Here is a 17872-nt window from a genome sequence, read left to right as displayed (position 1 = left end):
TACGGTGTACCACCTATGGTGCTGGAGGCTCAGCCTAGATTTTTCTGCTGAGATTTTTTCATTGGACTTGAGCCCATAACGTCTGGGTTTAGAGGCAAGAGTGGTACCAATTGAGCCATAGCTACGTTATCATCATTTTATAGCATGAGGTAGTTAAATAAATAGTATAACCAATCAGAATAGATTTGTCCACAGGCCAGTGGCAGCCACATTATCGAGGCATGAACTGGATTGTGGGAAGCTGATGGATTAATCTTCATTTGACAACTGACAAACTGGACCACCTCACGACACATTGTCCTGAGGAGTTAAAGTAGCAAAAATGTCTGGCAAAAATTGCTTAGTCCAGAAAATGCAGATTTCGGAGTGAGTGTACTCATAATGCAGGAGATACACTCAGGAACTTCTACAAATCAAATGGAGCCACAAGAATGTCTGGAGAAATTTCTCTCCTACCTAATTTACTTCTGGATGCAAAATAAATGCTGGATAACTTCAGGAAATGAAGTCGGATATAAAATCTTATGAATCCAGAAAGAACCTTAACAATGCATGAGAATGCAGATAAAATTGCATATTAAGCAAAAATAATATAATTTTGCAGAAGCAGCAAGAGCTGGAAAGAAATGTAGACAAGGTAGTTCACAAGACAAGGGAGCAGGAGTAGGCCATTCAGCCCATCGAGTCTGCTCCATGAGCTAAAGAAAGAAGAAAAGAAGAAAAAGAAAAAAAAGAAAAAAAAACTATTCCTTTCTAGCCCCAATTTCCGGCCTTATTCCCATATCCCTTTATACCTTGACTAATTAGATACCTATCAATCTCCTCCTTAAACACCTCCAATGATCAGCCCTCCACTGCTGTACCTGGCAAAGAATTCCTTAAATTCACTACCCTCTAGCTAAAGAAATTTCTCCTCATTTCTGTTTTAAACAGGTACTCTCTAATTCTAAGATTGTGCCCTCTGGTCCTGGACTCACCCACCAAGGGAAACAGCTTCGCCACATCTACTCTGTCCAGTCCTTTCAACATTCTAAATGTTTCTATGAAGTCCCCTCTCATTCTTCTGTACTCCAGTGAGCACAGTCCAAGAGCCGACAAACGTTCATCATATGTAAGCCCTTTCATTCCGGGAATCATCCTCGTAAATCTCCTCTCCTTGTGGGAGTCAACTGAACTTCCTCCTATTTCACTTCTCAGAAGGACTCCATTCTATTCTCCCAGTTTCTCTGTCTCCATCATGTCTGTTCTGAGGCTGGAACCTTCTAATAGTCATCGTTTTTCCTCAGTTGAGGATACCCCTCCACTATAATTGATGGTAACCTTGACATAACATTTGGCTTATCCTTATTTTTCGCCACACCATGCAACAGATCATCCTCCACCACGTCTGGCACATCCAGTGTGATGCCACCATCAAACATATCTTCTCTCCCTTCAACATTCTGTATGGACCAGCTCTTCCTAACATTTTGGTTCATTCCTTAAGCATTACCAACACCCCCTCAGCTTCCCACTGCACTGTTCCATGCCAGTGTCAATTTTTTTAACTCCTCACATCCCACTATCCACAGATCCAAGCCATCTTTCCAGGGGAAACAAAGAATTACAATATTTCTTTCAATGTACAATTCTATATTGCTGCTGAAGTTGTTCTCTCTTTTATACTGCAGAGTGGATGGCTGCTGCTTTGCAGAACACTTTGTTCAGTCCACAATAGTAACAGCAAAATTCCAGTTGTCTGTCCATTCCAAATCTGACCGTTCTGCACCTCATTACCCGAGGTGACTCCTGGACAACGTTGAGTTCAACAATATCAGATAATGATTCCAATGTTTCATTCACACTTCCTCTTGACCGATCTTTTGTTTCTTCACTTTTCCCATGTAACCTCCTCCCACCATACACTGTTGTCTCTTTGGTTCTTCAGTCTCTCCTCCCTTCCATCATATCACAGTTTCATTTTGGCTTTCCTCCCGTCTACCCTTTCTCTGCATCTTAAAGGCAGGCACAGTAGTGTAGAGGTTAGCGTAACGCTATTACAGTACCAGCAACCCGGGTTCAATTCCCGCCGCAGTCTGTGAAGAGTTTGTACGTTCTCCTCGTGTCTGCGTGGGTTTTCTCTGGGTGCTCTGGTTTCCTCCCACATTCCAAAGACGTACCGGTTAGGAAGTTGTGGGCATGCTATGTTGGCGCCGGAAGCGTGGCGCCACTTGTGGGCTGCCCCCAGAACACTCTACGCAAAAGATGCACTTCACTGTGTGTTTCGATGTACATGTGGCTAATAAAGAGATATGATCTTATCTTAAAATTTGTTTTTTCTCTACAACAGTTCTCCAATTTTATGAAAACTCATTGACTTAAAGCATTAACTCTGTTTCTCCTTCCAATGCTGCCTGATCTGCTGATCATTTCCAGTATTTCTGTTTTTATTTCAGATCTCCAACATCTGTACTACTTTAATTTTATATCTTAATGGCAAGTTTCCTGCATATGTTCTTTTTAATGATGCCTCTGTAGCTCCAGTTTCAAGGACTACTTGTCAATGGAATGTTGTAGTACAAACAAAACAAACTCCATTAATGTGAAAATGCTCTTTGCCTGCACCAAAAACAAGCTCATAGCAAACTGGAAGCCCATTTTACAAAGTGACCAACTGAAGTCAACGGAAAACATATTCCGGCTAGGAATAAAACTTGCAAAGGCCGATTTTACTTTCATAACTTCCATGGTTGACAGCATCTGATTGTTCAGTCACAGACTGATACATAAAAAAGTGAAATAGATCATGTAGAAATCAGTTGTCTCCTTTTGAGTGCCATTCTCCTGAAGATCTAATCAATAATGTATTAGAAGCCTTTCATGTGGTGTGATCTTCGGTAAGTCACACCTTCTCAGTTGCACTTTCGTAGTAACACTTATATTGCAATAAATAGCATACATTCTGATTTAGCGAGGTGTACTAATCTAAAAACAGCCTTAAACTTTCACAATCAGGATTGAGTGGTTGTGCTAACAAAAGATGACATACACAAAGAGACCATCCAATCAAAGTATGCATCATATTATAAAATATACAGATAGGTTAAAACAATAATTTAAGAGACTGAAGATGTATATAACTTGCAAAATTTAAAGTACAAACATAGAGATAGAAGAAGAAGGCTGAAAGATTAGAACAGCAGGACAACTGGTGATGGATTGTTTCTGCTGGCCTGCAGCTGAGGCAGTTTGGGTGAATAGAGCAACCAGGGATAACCCACAAATCACTGCATTAGTAATTATCTGCTGAACAGTAAGCATGAAAAATACGATAAGCATGTTTTTCTCAAAATGTGTATGATTCAAATAATGCTTATTTCATATTCTAAGTGTCTTTTTGGGTCAGTTGTGCAATTGTACAAATGAATTCATTGACAATTCCAAACTTTTTGATTGTATGCTGACGCACCCGTGCACATTCTGCAAATATTTCCAGTCAGCACAAGACAATTTTTTGAGTACAGTATTGGCTAAAGGAGTGCTGCCTGATTGGCAGTGCTGTAACATTTTGAAAGGACAAACTAATCTCGGAGACCAGTAGCAGTGGAATGCTGTTGATCTTAGACCTGGAAAGACACTTAAAGGGGGTAATTAGCATGCTGGCCTTTAACCTCTCGCTTCTGGAATTAGATTGATGGGATGAAAATTGTCAGTTGGTGAATGTTATCTAAAATGAGTTTGGGGCAGTCTGACATCAGTCAGTATGTGGACACCCAGTACAAAGCTGATTCAGGACTAAAAAGGTAATTTCACTCAGGGAGGCCACAGGCTCCTGTGAAAAACGAAAGAAAAAAGGTCACTGTGGTGAAGTAAAATATGTTCTTCTAAAGTTGGAATTAAAGCAATGGTTGAAGAGGAAAGAGTGTTTTACTTTTCATCTGATTGATACACTTGACTTGTGCTGCATGCTGAGTGCCCAAATTGGAATAGTTGCATTAACCATTATTCACATCTGTCAGTTTGATGATTTGATGAGCACAATAAGAGGCTCAAAAAAAGGTGTCACTGTAGCTTAACGGTAAAGTGCTGGCTTCCCATACTGATGATCATTGGGACCATGTCTGGAGCCTGAAACTGCTACGTTGAATATCTTCAGGGCGAACTTGAGTTCTTGGGTAAATCCCCATTCAAAACGATTACTAAGCCCAATGGCTTTCACAACTAAATATCAGCTACATTGGTAATTTAATAACTATCTCATAGTAGGTTATTGCCTGTATCATTAAAGCAGACCATACTCATTCACCAAAAATGGTATGGCTATAAATAAATATAAATATGCCTGAATATTGAAACTAATTATTTAGATGTTACTGCCAATAGCAATGGAGATAAGAAACTAATTATATAATAGAAAACCATTTCTGAGGTCAACTAGCCTGTTGTTTTCATGAGTGGTTGGCTCCACCTGTAAAGTTCGTGTTGTATCACATAAATGATTTGACTTAGTACACATCAGATGTAAAGGAAATTCAGAATTTGCAGTGAAGCATTTACAACTGCTTTACGTAATCATGGTTTCACTCTCTGTTCACATTTCTGGTTTGGCCTCAGATCTCATCCAGTGGATTTCATTCATTGCTCAATATAGGAATCGGTCATTTAACAAGAAATTGCAGCTAGTTCAAGGCCATTTGTGGGTTGGCTCAATGGAGGAAACATCATTATGATAGAATGAATTTTTCAACTGGTACATTGACTATTCTTAGCTGAACCTCCACCCACTTCAGCAGAAAAAAAAACAATGTGCAATCTCATTACATTGTCTGACTACAAGCTCTCTGAAGAATCCAGACTAAACATAAATAATACTATTCATTGAATATAAATGTGAGGAACCAATAAAGATTGAAAGGGAGAGGCTTTCAGAATATATTTTACAACAAAAAAAATCTGGTAATAGAAAAGTCAAATTACTGAAACTGTAAATTGTATTAATTTGCTTATGAATGTTTCACTGCATTAATTAATAAACCAGATGAACTCTTTGTTAAATCCAGATCTATACATTTCAATACATATTTATAATTCAGTAACATAAACTAGGCCGTGATATTACCATGACTTAAAAATTTGACATAAACATTCAGCATTACTCTTAAAAATGGAGTTATGGGAAACAACAGGTAATAATGCCCTACACTCTCTGATAAATTTTGCATATGGTTTTAATGAACTTAATAAAAAATAGATGATCAGATGATATGTTGTAGTTGGGGTTGATAAAAAGAGACGTCTGCACAGTAGTCTGATGTGTCGTATTAAGGGTTGATAGAAAGATTTCTGTACTGAGAATTGCAAGCACCTAACTAAAGCCGTATTCTCTCATTTTTAAGCAGATTTATATTTTGTATAATTTCTTTTCCATGTGCCCATTGAAGTTTAATCCCTACCAGGAGGAGTATGAATAAGCATATTTTAACCATAAAACCCATATGCAGTGCTTAATAATATATCACTTTCTAAAAAAAACAAAAATACACTGAGGTTACTAAAGTATTCACACTGCAAACAGAAGCCAAGGGAATAACTATGTGTATTTCTTTGCCCCTTTTGTCTTCCTCAGTAAAAAATTCCTTCTGTTTCCACTGCATTAATGGTGAATTTTTTTTTTATGTTAGCTACATTTTAGGAACGCTAGGTCTAGCTGTAACTAGCCACGGCACAGCTACTGTATTTCAGAATGTAGCATTTTGATCATTAATTTATCACAGTTCTAGCAGTTTGTTTGACAGGTATGGATTCTTTCATCTAATGGCTACACAGCAAGTGTGCAGTACACTAAAGCGTGGATGCCACTGACTTCAGGTAGGGAAGCAGCAGACAACAGCCACCTTCCTACCTTTTGCCAATTTAGTCTATTTTTCAAAGACAAAACAAAAGGTACATATAATAATTGATGAGAATTCAGCTCTGCTTGTTATACAGCACCAATTTTTAAGCATTTTTATGAGAACTTCATTGCACATGAACAAAAGATTTGGCATCTGTCACTATATCAAGTTGTGTGAACTCAATGAACACTGGAAAACAGTGCATGATTTGCTTATATTAAACGTCTAGGTTGTGCATTGTTAGAGGATAATTTTGTATGTGCGCTTAATAGTCAGAGGAAATTGTATTTTCTATTGTTGAAAATTTTGCAAAATTAAAATGCATATTTTTGTTTGCATGGGCACAAAACTGCCGGATGATTGCATGAATTAGACATAAACATAACTTGTCAAGAAACACTTCTAAATGTAAAAGAAATGGGTTTAATAAAGATAGTTATGTTTATGCAAAGCACAGACAGATACAGTATTAAAAGGCTTTCCCTAAAATATACAACTTCTGTTGCTAAAAAGAGCTCTCCCAATTAAGGTTCCAGCAATCATATGTAGATGTTCTATTCCTACAAATCCTTCTTGAACAGGAATAATAATTAATCCACTTGCACCTTTGGTATAACACCTTTTCTTTTCCTAGAATTATGGGAAGAGGGAATGAAGCCTCAATAGGTGTTCCTCATATGTAGGAGAATATGACAGAATACTCCACAATAACACCATGATATTTTTAAAAGACTGCTCTTTTTATTCTTTGAACTATGGCTGCCACTAGCTAGGCCAGCATTTAATGCCCATCCTAACTGCTTCAGAGAGGGTGGCAGCGAGCTGCCTTCATGAACTGTTGTAGCCTGTGTGATAAAGACATTCCTGGAGTATTGTATGTTGGAGTGTTCTGTGATAGTGTAGCGGTTAGCGTAACACTATTACAGCACCAACGACCCGGGTTCAATTCCCGCCGCTGTCTGTAAGGAGTTTGTATCTTCTCTCCATGTGTCTGCGTGGGTTTCCTCCAGGTGCTCCGGTTTCATCCCACATTCCAAAGATGTACAGGTTAGGAAGTTGTGGGCATGCTATGTTGGCGCCGGAAGCGTGGCGACACTTGCAGTCTGCCCCCAGAACACTCTACGCAAAAAGATGCATTTCACTGTGTGTTTCGATGTATATGTGACTAATAAAGAAATCTTTTCTTATTTTAATCCATGAATGAGAAGGAACTTGTGACATACTTCCGTGTCAGGATGGTGTTTAAAACATGGGGGTGGGGGGGGGGGGCAACAGAATTTGTACCTGTTTTCTTTGTCCTTGTAGGTGGAAGAAGTCACAGATTTGTAAGGTGCTGTCAAAGAAACCTCAGTGAGTTGTTCCAGTGTGTCTTCTAGATGTTACACATTGTGGCAATGCTCCTTCCATTACTTTGCTCATAGCTGAGGGTGCACTAGTGGGGCTGGACTGGATTTGTCCACATTTTGTAAACAAGACATACTTGGGTAATTTTCCACATGTTGGGAAGATGCTAGTGATTCTATTAGAACAGGTTGATCAGGTGTATAGCACAAGTTTTCAACACCACAGCCGCCAGACCTATAGGTTGCACTGTATCCAGTGCTCTCAGCTGTTATTCGAAATCACATGGAATGAATCAAGTCAGCTGATGACGGGCTTCTGTGAGGGGACGAGCTCAGGTGTTGGTTTATTATTGTCACTTATACTGAGGTACAGTGAAAAACTTGTCTTGCATACTGATCGTACTGGTCAATTCATTACACAGTGCACTTACATTGAGTTAGTACAGAATGCATTGAGGTAGTACAGGTAAAAACAGTAACAGTACAGAGTAAAGTGTCACAGCTACAGAGAAAGTGCAGTGCAGGTAGACAATAAGGTGCAAGGTCACAAGGTAGATCGGGAGGTCAAAGTCCATGTCATCGTATAAGGGAACCGTTCAATAGTCTTATCACAGTGGGATAAAGGCTGTCCTTAAGCCTGGTGGTATGTGACCTCAGGCTCCTGCATCTTCTACCTGATGGGAGAGGAGAGAAGAGAGAATGACACGGGTGGGTGGGGTCTTTGATTATGCTGGCTGCTTTGCCCAGGCAGCGAGAGGTATAGACAGAGTCCAAGGAGGGGAGGCTGGTTTCCATGACAGACAGGTCGACAGGTCATAGGTTCTATGATGGATTATTCACTCAGCAAAAATAGTGAAGATAGTTGCAAGTGGTTTAGTGTTGCACTTCAAACAAGCTGGGTTCTACGTTGTTAGGATGGGGATGTTCATGGAGGTTCCCCCCACCCTCCGCTTCCCAGGTCAGCTGATTAATTGCCTCTGACCATCCACAACAGGACTTATGGGTCAGATTGCCCTGCTCCACCTACATTGGGCTGAGTTGGAATGTTCGTCGGACTGGCATCTCACATTTAGGGGCATGCTCTTCTGCACATCACTTTGACCCAGGGTTGCCCCTCAGGCTTGATATTAATGATAGGATAGCAGATATGCTGAGCCACCAAGTCCCAGAACTGGGTGGGATAAAATTCTGTTGCTGCTGATGGGTCACAGCACCAGGAAGAGTCCCTGTTTTGAGGTGCTCGATCAGCATGGTGTGAGTACAAGACTTTGTTTCCACATGTCTGGGCACCCTATACAAACTCTCATGGGCAAATGCATATGTGGCAGGCTAGATTGTTGAGGAAGACTTCACTGGGGAATTTCCCTTGCGTTATTCTCTCCTTCATCCACCGCTGACTCCTCCAGGATGCCCGGGAAGCAGGTTGGTCACTTAAATATTACAATGAGGCTGCCTGCCTTCATTTTAGTCATCGTTCAGTTTTTAGCCTCTGGCAGCTGGGTTTCCCAGGCCTCAAGAAACTTGACAGCTGAAACCAGGTGAGAAGAGCTGAATCTGTGGCATTAATGCCTTTGCAAGACTGCCTGTGAGCAGGGCAAAGGGGAACGTTTCTTCCAAGCCCAATAAGCTACCCAGTAATCTGCTCCCCAAACTTCACCTCCAAAAGTACCATCAGACACATCTCCCTAACTCCTGCATACCATCACCTGTTCTCCCCTCATGAGTCCTCCCATCCTGCTACCAGGAACTCCTTATAATCTTTTTTTTAAATTCATTTGTTTTTACGGGAACTGGTCATCACCAGAAAGCCAGCATTGGAGAGAATGAACTTTTGGTGTGGTGGATGGGATCTCACCAAGCAGATCGCTTTGTCCAAGATGAAGTCAAACTACACTCATCAAAACGTAGAATATTCCATCACACTCCTCATTTTCACATTGTAGATGGCCGGAAGGCTTTGGGATGTAAGTAAATCTTTTGTTGCAGGATACCCAGCCTCTGACCTACTCTTGTAGCCACCAATACCTGTTCACAAGACCGAAGAAGCATTCTTTCTGCCTGAGAGGGTCTAGTCTGTCCCACAGGCAGTCTGTGAGCAGGAGCTCTCACATGAGAATATCTTTAACAGCTCTGTGGTTGAATTCTGCAGAATATTTGGGTGAACCTTTCTTCCTGGTCTCTTATCACGTCCCACCTCGCACTGAACTTGCCTTCATGATAAAGAAAGTGAAACAAGTCCTGGATTTTAGCAGAAAAAGGCAGAAAAAGACAGAAAAGAACAAATAAGTAATCGATTATGTTTACATTTTATGTAATTAAATTGTCTGATAACAATTAACACTTGAAGAAATGAGAGTCCACAACTGTAAGACTTCATCTTCAATGTGAGGGTGGTTGAGTGACATGAATAGAACTGATCATGTTGTTAAAGGATACTCAGTCTGAACTAGAAGAGATTCAAATTACTGGTGTAAGTTAGTCTGTACCTACTGTGCAAATATAGCAACATCATGCTATTCAATGTACATTGACAGGAGTGAGATAGCAAAATGCCAATTTTGCAAAGCTAGTGCCAGAATGACACATTGTGGACATGCATCAACCCTTGCCTGAAGTTTTTCTAACATTTACGCATTAATAACAAAAAGTACCGTGACCACTGATGAAATTTTGATGGCAAATTTTGGACTTGTATGTCTAATATGCATTAATCATGGTTTGTTGCATTCAAACATTAATATTCATGCATAAGGAATGTCTTGAAAAAAGTTTATATGTTGCAAGCTTGGAGGTCTCTGACTGATTATGCTGATGGTTGCTTTTTTACTTGTTATATGTTCTGCCATATGTCAATAAAGTTTGCAGCAGATTTTACTGCAATCTACCAATTGAAAGATCAGAATAAATTTTTAGGACAATTTGGGCCTTTTGGGAAGAATGACATTGCATTTTCCTTCACAAGGAAGAGGTTTAGTTTTAGGGTTTCATTTAACAATGATTAATCCAAAAACAAACAATCATCTTATTTACTAAATCCTTTAAATTATTTTAGGTAAGAATAAGTGTTAAAGTTTAAAGTAGATTAGGTAAGAATAAGTATGAGGCAAATGAATGTGTTAAGAACACATGGTTCTTCTGACCTACTATACTGCTCTTTAAGGTGCTGGAGAAAAAGATTTCCAAAATATTTTCCTTCTTATTGGCCCTGGGATTTTCCCTGTACTTTTGCCCTTCTCAGTAGTTTACATAGTTTAGGATGGGTGGGATGTGGGGAGGAAACGGATGAGAAGTGTTAAAGCGGGAAGCTCCAGCTGTAATGAGTATGGGACGGATGTGTGGAAGCAGGCGATGTTTTCTTGTCCCTCATTTTCATACACTGGACTCCAAGGAAACGAGTAAAGGTACATTGATGACCCACAGAGAGGAAATCATGATCAGAAATGCTTCTGAAAATGAAATCTTGGGAGACACTCTATCCACAAGAGTTTAAGAAACCAGTTAAAGCATATATTGTAGACCATACTCTGCATGTAAGGCATATCATTTAAACATATATCTATTATGAGTGATTAGCTGAGATATTAACAAGCAACTTTCTGAATCACGCTAAAAGATAGATAGGGTCCCTTTAAACATGCCCACTCCATTAAAATTGCTCAATACCCATTTTAGAATGGAACCACTCTTGTACTTTCTTTTTACATTAGTTATGTACATACAAACATGTATGTACAAATTAGGGACACTTGTCCCATTGACTCGACTCAACCATACAACATCCACAGCTGATCTAATTGTAACCTCAAAGCCGCATTCCCAGCAACTTTTCAATCTTTGCCTATCAATATTTGTCTACCTCAGTCTTAAAAGTAATCCGTTTCCACTGTCCTTTGAGGTGGAGAGTTCCAAAGATTCACAGCCCTCTGTTCGAAAAAAAAGGCCTTATCTCTGTCTTAAATGGGCAACCACTTACTTTTAAACAGTGACCATTACTTCGAGATTCTCCATTGATGAAATACTTCTCCACATCCGTCCTGTCAAGATCTCTCAGGAGTTTATACATTTCAATCCTTGTCTAATCAATCTTTCATCATAAGATGGCTTAATCAATCCAGGTATGATTCTAGTAAAAATCCAGATATCAGACTAGTAAACCTTTTTTGAGCAGTTTCCAACATATTTACATCCTTCCTTAAATATGGAAACCAATACTGTACACCTTACTACCAAAGCAGTCTCCCTGATCCCCTATATAACTGAAAGTTGACCTCACTACTTTTGTATTCAGTTTCCCTCAAAATAAACCATAACATTCTTTTAGCTTTCCTAATTACTGGTTGAATGTCCATACTCACCTTTTCTGAATCATGCAATAGAACGCCCAGATTCCTCTGCATCTCAGAGCCCTGCAATCTTTCACCACTTAGATACTATGTTTCTTTTTATTTTTCTTGCCAAAATGAACATTTTTTCATTTTGCCACTTTATACTCCATTTGCCAGATCTTTGTCCATCCACATAACCTATCTATATAGATATGGAACCTCCTGACATCTTCTTGACAGCTTACATTCCTATCTGTCTTTGTGTCATCAGCAAATTTAGCACACACACATTTGTTGATATAAGTTATAAAAAAGTTGAGGCCCAGCACCAATGACTGTTACACATCCGTCATTATATCTTACCAACCAGAAAGACAATTTCTACCCACTGTCTGATTTCTGTTAGCCAGCTAATCTTCTATCCACGTTAATAAGTTACCTCCTACACTATGAGATTTTATTTTCCATAACATCCCTTGATGTGGCATCCTTCTGAAAATCTAAGTATAACATATCCACATTTTTCCTTTCATCCGCAGTACATTATTTCTTCAAAGAACTCCAAAAAATTGTCAAACCTGATTTTCTTCCACAAAACCATGTTGACTTTGCCTGATTACCTTGAATTTTTCCAAATGCCAATAATAGCTACTAACGTTTTCTTTCCCACAGATGTTACGCTAACTACTTTCTATCCCCCTTCCCTTTTGCATAAAGGAGTTCCATCCACTATAAAACCTTTCCTGGATCAAGGGAGTTTTGCAAAATGAAAACCAAACCATCGACTATTTCACTAGCTAATTCTTTCAAGACCCTAGGAGGAAGTCAATCATGATCCAAGAAAATGGAGTTTTGAGATTTTGAAATAGCTTACTTGATAATTTTTTTCATTAGGTTACATACTGTACATTTGTCCATTGAACCTTCAGTCACTTGAATTGTGATGAGATTTTTACAACTCTTTCAGGGGTGATCTTTCATAAGGCAGGTTATCAACACCATGCAGTCATTGACAGCAACAATACCCAATGATGTCCCCTGTTCCACATAGAGTTTTATTTAATTCCTGCTTTGTGAGAATTAGTTCTGTAATATGTAAAGAGTTGAGATTAGCTCCTAAAAATATAGGAACATGGAAAGATTACTCATCCATCCAACTGCTTCCTTTATCATCCAGATACTTGAAATATTCTTGAGCATGTTCCAGTGGCACCTGTTGATGTGGTGATGCAGTAACTTGAAAAAGGAGCAGCACAGCATTCACACATTTGTTTTTCCTAATGTAGTCAGATATAAAGTAACCCCACAATGATGTTCCCTCTGGGAGCCATCTGAAAGCATGCTCTAATTATATGGAATCTTCATTTTTGGCATCAAGTGCACATGCCTACCTCCACACAGCCGAAAGCAATCATGGTATTTTGGACATAGGGCCTGGGAGAGTGGCCTAAATAATAATGTTTTGCTTTAGTATTTTATATTTGGCAAAATATTAATTGGATCACACCCAAGGTATTAAAATACGCCTACAGAATGATTTTTCTTGGATGTTGTTCTTGCTTTAAGTATTTGTACATAATTACTCGGCTTCTTTATACATACCATGGAAAGTTTCCTTTACGATTGTCCAAAGCTATCTGATACAGTGGGAAAGGGCTTTGACTCCTATTCCTAAAGTTATTTCAAACTCCTTTCCTACACAAGACCCGTTATAAATATTTATAGAACTTTTCAGTGCAAGAGCTTAACAAGGGCATTGTGCTTAACAGAAAAGTAATTAATTTGTGAAAAAAACCCAAAGCAACACACCAACCAAAATAATTCAGAATATTTTAGCTTTCTCGGTTTGTCCTTCCCCCTTGAGCTTGGTGTTGTCCTGATTTATCTCTTCTTCTGCTTCTTCAAACTTTGTTGTTATCCTGCATTATTGAACATGGCCCTTCACTAGATTCTCGGCATTTTTTCCACACAAAGTGTTGAAAGAGAGGTATGGTGGAGAATCATTCTTCTGAAAAATACCATTAAGTGTATCAATTTTAAAAACAGACCACTCATGTTATCTTCAATTCACAATGGCAATTAATCTGACTTAATTTGACCCGCATCACCATTTTCCTGATATTATCTATGTCTTACACAGTTTGAGAATTGGAATGTTTCTGACAACTAAAAAGAGTATACTTGATATATGAGGTTGGAAGCTGTTTTTTTTTCCCTGTGTTTTAATTCTATTGTTTACTGAATCACCAAAAAGCAATAGGGAATAAAAATTGTCATATCATCTCAAAACATTTTACTGTTGAATATATGATCCCAGGATATAATTATTTCTCCATCAAAAATACAGTGAGGTCAATGCTTATTGCATATGATCTTTCTGTGCTACTCTAATCTTTGGTGGTAACATACAGATAGTGAGTCCAAAATGATAAATACATACTGTTGTCTTCCAACCAAAGGTCTGCCTGCTGCCATTTTCAAGTGGGCCTCAAGTCTGGCAATATCATTTCTGTAAAAATTCAGCAGGAGGCTTGTTAGTAAATGCAGATTGGAGTCATACAATATAGGGAAGACCCAAGTGCCATTTTAACCCCTTCACCACCCCCCGCCCCCCCCAAAAACCATGCCACACTCAAAATATTGGTAGCTCACTACTACGAAGCAGAAAACCTGCTGGATTCTAAAAGAAATGAAGTTAAATGGTCTGTGCATAATTTTCTGGCAGCAAGATATATGCAGCACTTTTGACAACATGACACTGTGTTGGTGGTGCCACAGATGGATCCTCAACCCAGATTAGCACTCAAATCCCAGAGGGAACCGAAGGTTAGATTACCACAAGCTAAGCCATGCCGAGCAGGCATGCAGGAGAAGCACAGAATGATTTTTTTCTCCAACTTCACATCCTATCCCCAGCCTTCGACGTACCTCCCTGTACTCACACTCATGGAAAAAAAGAGCACTCGTAACTTATGGGACTTTCAAAATTAGGGAAGTATTACTCACAGAATCCATGTAACCTATTTAAAATGCTGAAAACAATGTGCGTAGACTTTGCATTTAAGAAGTAAATGTACATAATCACTGTGAAATGTTATTAAGTTCTTTACTATGCTTCCCAATGTAAACTAAATCCAGTAATTCAGCATGAATATGCTGCTATATATGGGGTTCTCAAATCCTTTCCTGTTTCTTTATTTTGATCGTTCCGTAAGGTAAAATTTACAATACACTTGATGTATTTTCAGGGTCCATGAGAAAGGCCAAATCAAGTTAGGATCAAAATGTATGTGCCGAATAATGCTGGAAGTTCCACATTGGGCCTGCCCCCAGCAGCTTCCTAACACACAGGCAAGTGTCACTTAAATAGGATATTTGAATCTGAATCTTTTTCCAGTGTAAATAGTCAATAAAGAGTTTTCAAATGTAGCATTTAAAATGGTCCTTATCTGCATTAAGTTAATTTTTTGGTTGGTAATTTTAAGACGTTGGGGTGCTTCAGAATCAGGTTTTGACATTTGCGGCTTCAGTTTGACTGTTAGATGCTGCTGCAACGTAAGTCTGTGGAGGCCTCTAACTCTCTCCAGCAATTGGCAGCATGCTACTGGATTTACTCTTGACATTCCAAATGAGGAGGAAGAGGAATAATGCCAAAGAAGACACAATGTCCTGCAAGAGAGCAAAGCAGGCAAGAGGCACATTCCACCCTGTCAGTACTGAGGAACAGAACCAGTTCATAGAGCAGCAGAACACATTGCAGGTACATTGTAACAGCTGGAAGAAGAGTATGGCCCAGCAATACTTCCGATCATTGTCGAGTTTCTCCTGATTAATTCCTTCCCTGTCTCCAAGTACCAATTCTTTCCATTTGTCCATTCCTGGTACCCACATGAATAATCTCATTTCTATTTAGTTATGAAAACAGCTACTTAAATTCAAACAAAACCTTTCAATGCTGAGATGGATGTCTTAAACCCAACAGCAACTGGACACAACCCATTTGAAACTTTACTGCTACCATAAAGTTTGTTTTTAAATGAACACACGTGTAAGATTCATAAGCGTGCTGCACAATATATGCACATATCATTCTGCTCTTAAAGTGCAAATTCTCTGTTAAAATGAATTCTTAATCCCAGTCTGTGCTTTCTGTACCATAGTATTTATAATGTAAAACCCCATATTTTTTGCCGAGGTGGGAATTGCTTTAGAAAGTCCATTTGTAGAATATGCAGATAAGTACACAAAACACAAGAAACTCAAAACAAATCGTGTCCTCTTTATTCAAAGGCTCCCCACAAACCGCTTCCCTGGAATTTTCTAACAACAATGTTGCAACCCAGACATTAGTTAGTTACATGACACTATCTTTAAAGAAGCAATGGCCTTAAAGCAACACTTATTGTTCACTGTTATCATTATGTATGATATAGCCTGGTGATGTGGTACGGTTTTCCTGTCACAACTACCCAGATACCTAATTGAACTGATTAGACAGAGATTTCCTGTGAGAGAACACACAAAAACACATTTTGCCATTTTTCCATTTGAGAAATAATAAAACACTAAAAAATACTGAAAACAGCTCAGAATTTAACTTTTTTGGGACTCTGTCAAAAATTATTAATTTAGTGAAATTGGGATTAAGTGTAAAGAGGAACTCTCTCTCTCTCACGCACATGTGCATGCTCTTCAGATCTTTTCATAATGGGAAATAGTGACGGTTTCTTTCACAAGCATAACTGATTCATAAATGAGCATTAGCCGCAGAAAGTCATGATCACATGCCTGATTACAAAGGATTCTGGAGGTAGTCAACAATTGCCAATAGATTTTACACTGTGACACAGCATGTGCGCAATAAAGTTCGAGAGGACTTGATTATCAATCTTCCTGTGGGAATAAACATGGGCAAGTAGTACAATTCAACTCTGACAAGCTTTAGAAAGCCATGATGAGATGCATATTATACACATATGTGCAAATCTACATGCCCTGAATGGATCTAATGATTTTTTGGAGGCCGATGCCAGTGTTAGACTCCACCACTAGACATGGTCCTGGGAATAAATATATAAAGTATGTGTGCAGTGTTCCAAAGTGAGAAGCAAACTTTTTATGACTATATTATTGGAATGCTTACTTTTATCATGTCATGTAATGTGTAATTTAGCAGTTGCAAAGGATCATCATTGTAATTTTGTCTCATGAAATCAGGGAGTGGAGATTCTCTTGCCACTCTATGTAATGAATAGGTTGGAGGGGGTGGTGGTTGGTGGTGATTGTGGTGGATTCTGGACAGCCTTCTGTCCGAACAGGAGGGGTGACAATGTAAGAAACAAGTGGCATTGACAGCTAGACATGAGGAATCAGCCTAAGCCTGAGATACTCAAGGAATATGCTGCAAATATCAATTGCAAAGGAAGCATGAAAATGTTTTGTGCAATGTTTCTGACTCCATGAACAGATGGTATTGGTTCAACTGAAATCATGGTTTTATTAATGATTTGGAGCCCCATCAGTTTTGGGATTAAATTTAAAAATATGAAACTGTAACATGTAAAATTCCATTTCACACCTGTTTTGAGTTATCCTGAAGGATTACATTTATTGAAGGGTAATCTGAGAAGAGATGGAGTTTAGTCACTGATTTTACTACAGCAACTTTGGTTGAAGTAACAATTGTTGGTTGGAGTTAAAATTTTTAAAAATGTGATATTAAGACAGAACTTAGCAGTGGACTGCTTTGCTGTAAAGCAGGAGTGATGCCACATCTACAGGTTCTAACATCTATATAGTTATAGCGTACATAGAAAGAGCAGCTGCGAGTTACTCCAAGCCATTGCACCACCCACTGGGTTTTATGTTTATAGTAATTATTGAATTCTTCAAAGTGAGAGCTATGATTTATAAGGAACAGTCAATCTTTCTACCCTGGAAGCCCAGATTAGTATTGAGCATTTTAATGTCAGGTACAGCAGGAACAGCCAAGTAAATCTCCCTTGGGTCTGCAACTAAGTTATAGTCCTAATTTTCCAAACCCCTGAAAGACTGTCCAGGCCAAAATATCTGTCTTAAACTCATTCGTCTGAGGCCTATTTCATAAGGCATGGGAAACGTTTCGGGTATTCTGTTTGCAAGTCATAAAATGGATGGATTCAGGTCCATAAAGGGAACAAAAACAAAATAATAGTTACTAGCATTCCATTGCAGGAAACCCTCACCTGTTTAGGCAGCTTCTGAGAGATATGAGCAAATGACCTGATGGAAGCCCATCAACCTGAAACATTGACTGTGTGTCCTGATGCTCTCTGACCGGCTGAGTATTTCC

This window comes from Pristis pectinata, chromosome 13 (genome assembly GCF_009764475.1).
Source record: "Pristis pectinata isolate sPriPec2 chromosome 13, sPriPec2.1.pri, whole genome shotgun sequence".
Classification (NCBI taxonomy): Eukaryota; Metazoa; Chordata; class Chondrichthyes; order Rhinopristiformes; family Pristidae; genus Pristis; species Pristis pectinata.
This window is presented reverse-complemented; position numbering follows the sequence as displayed.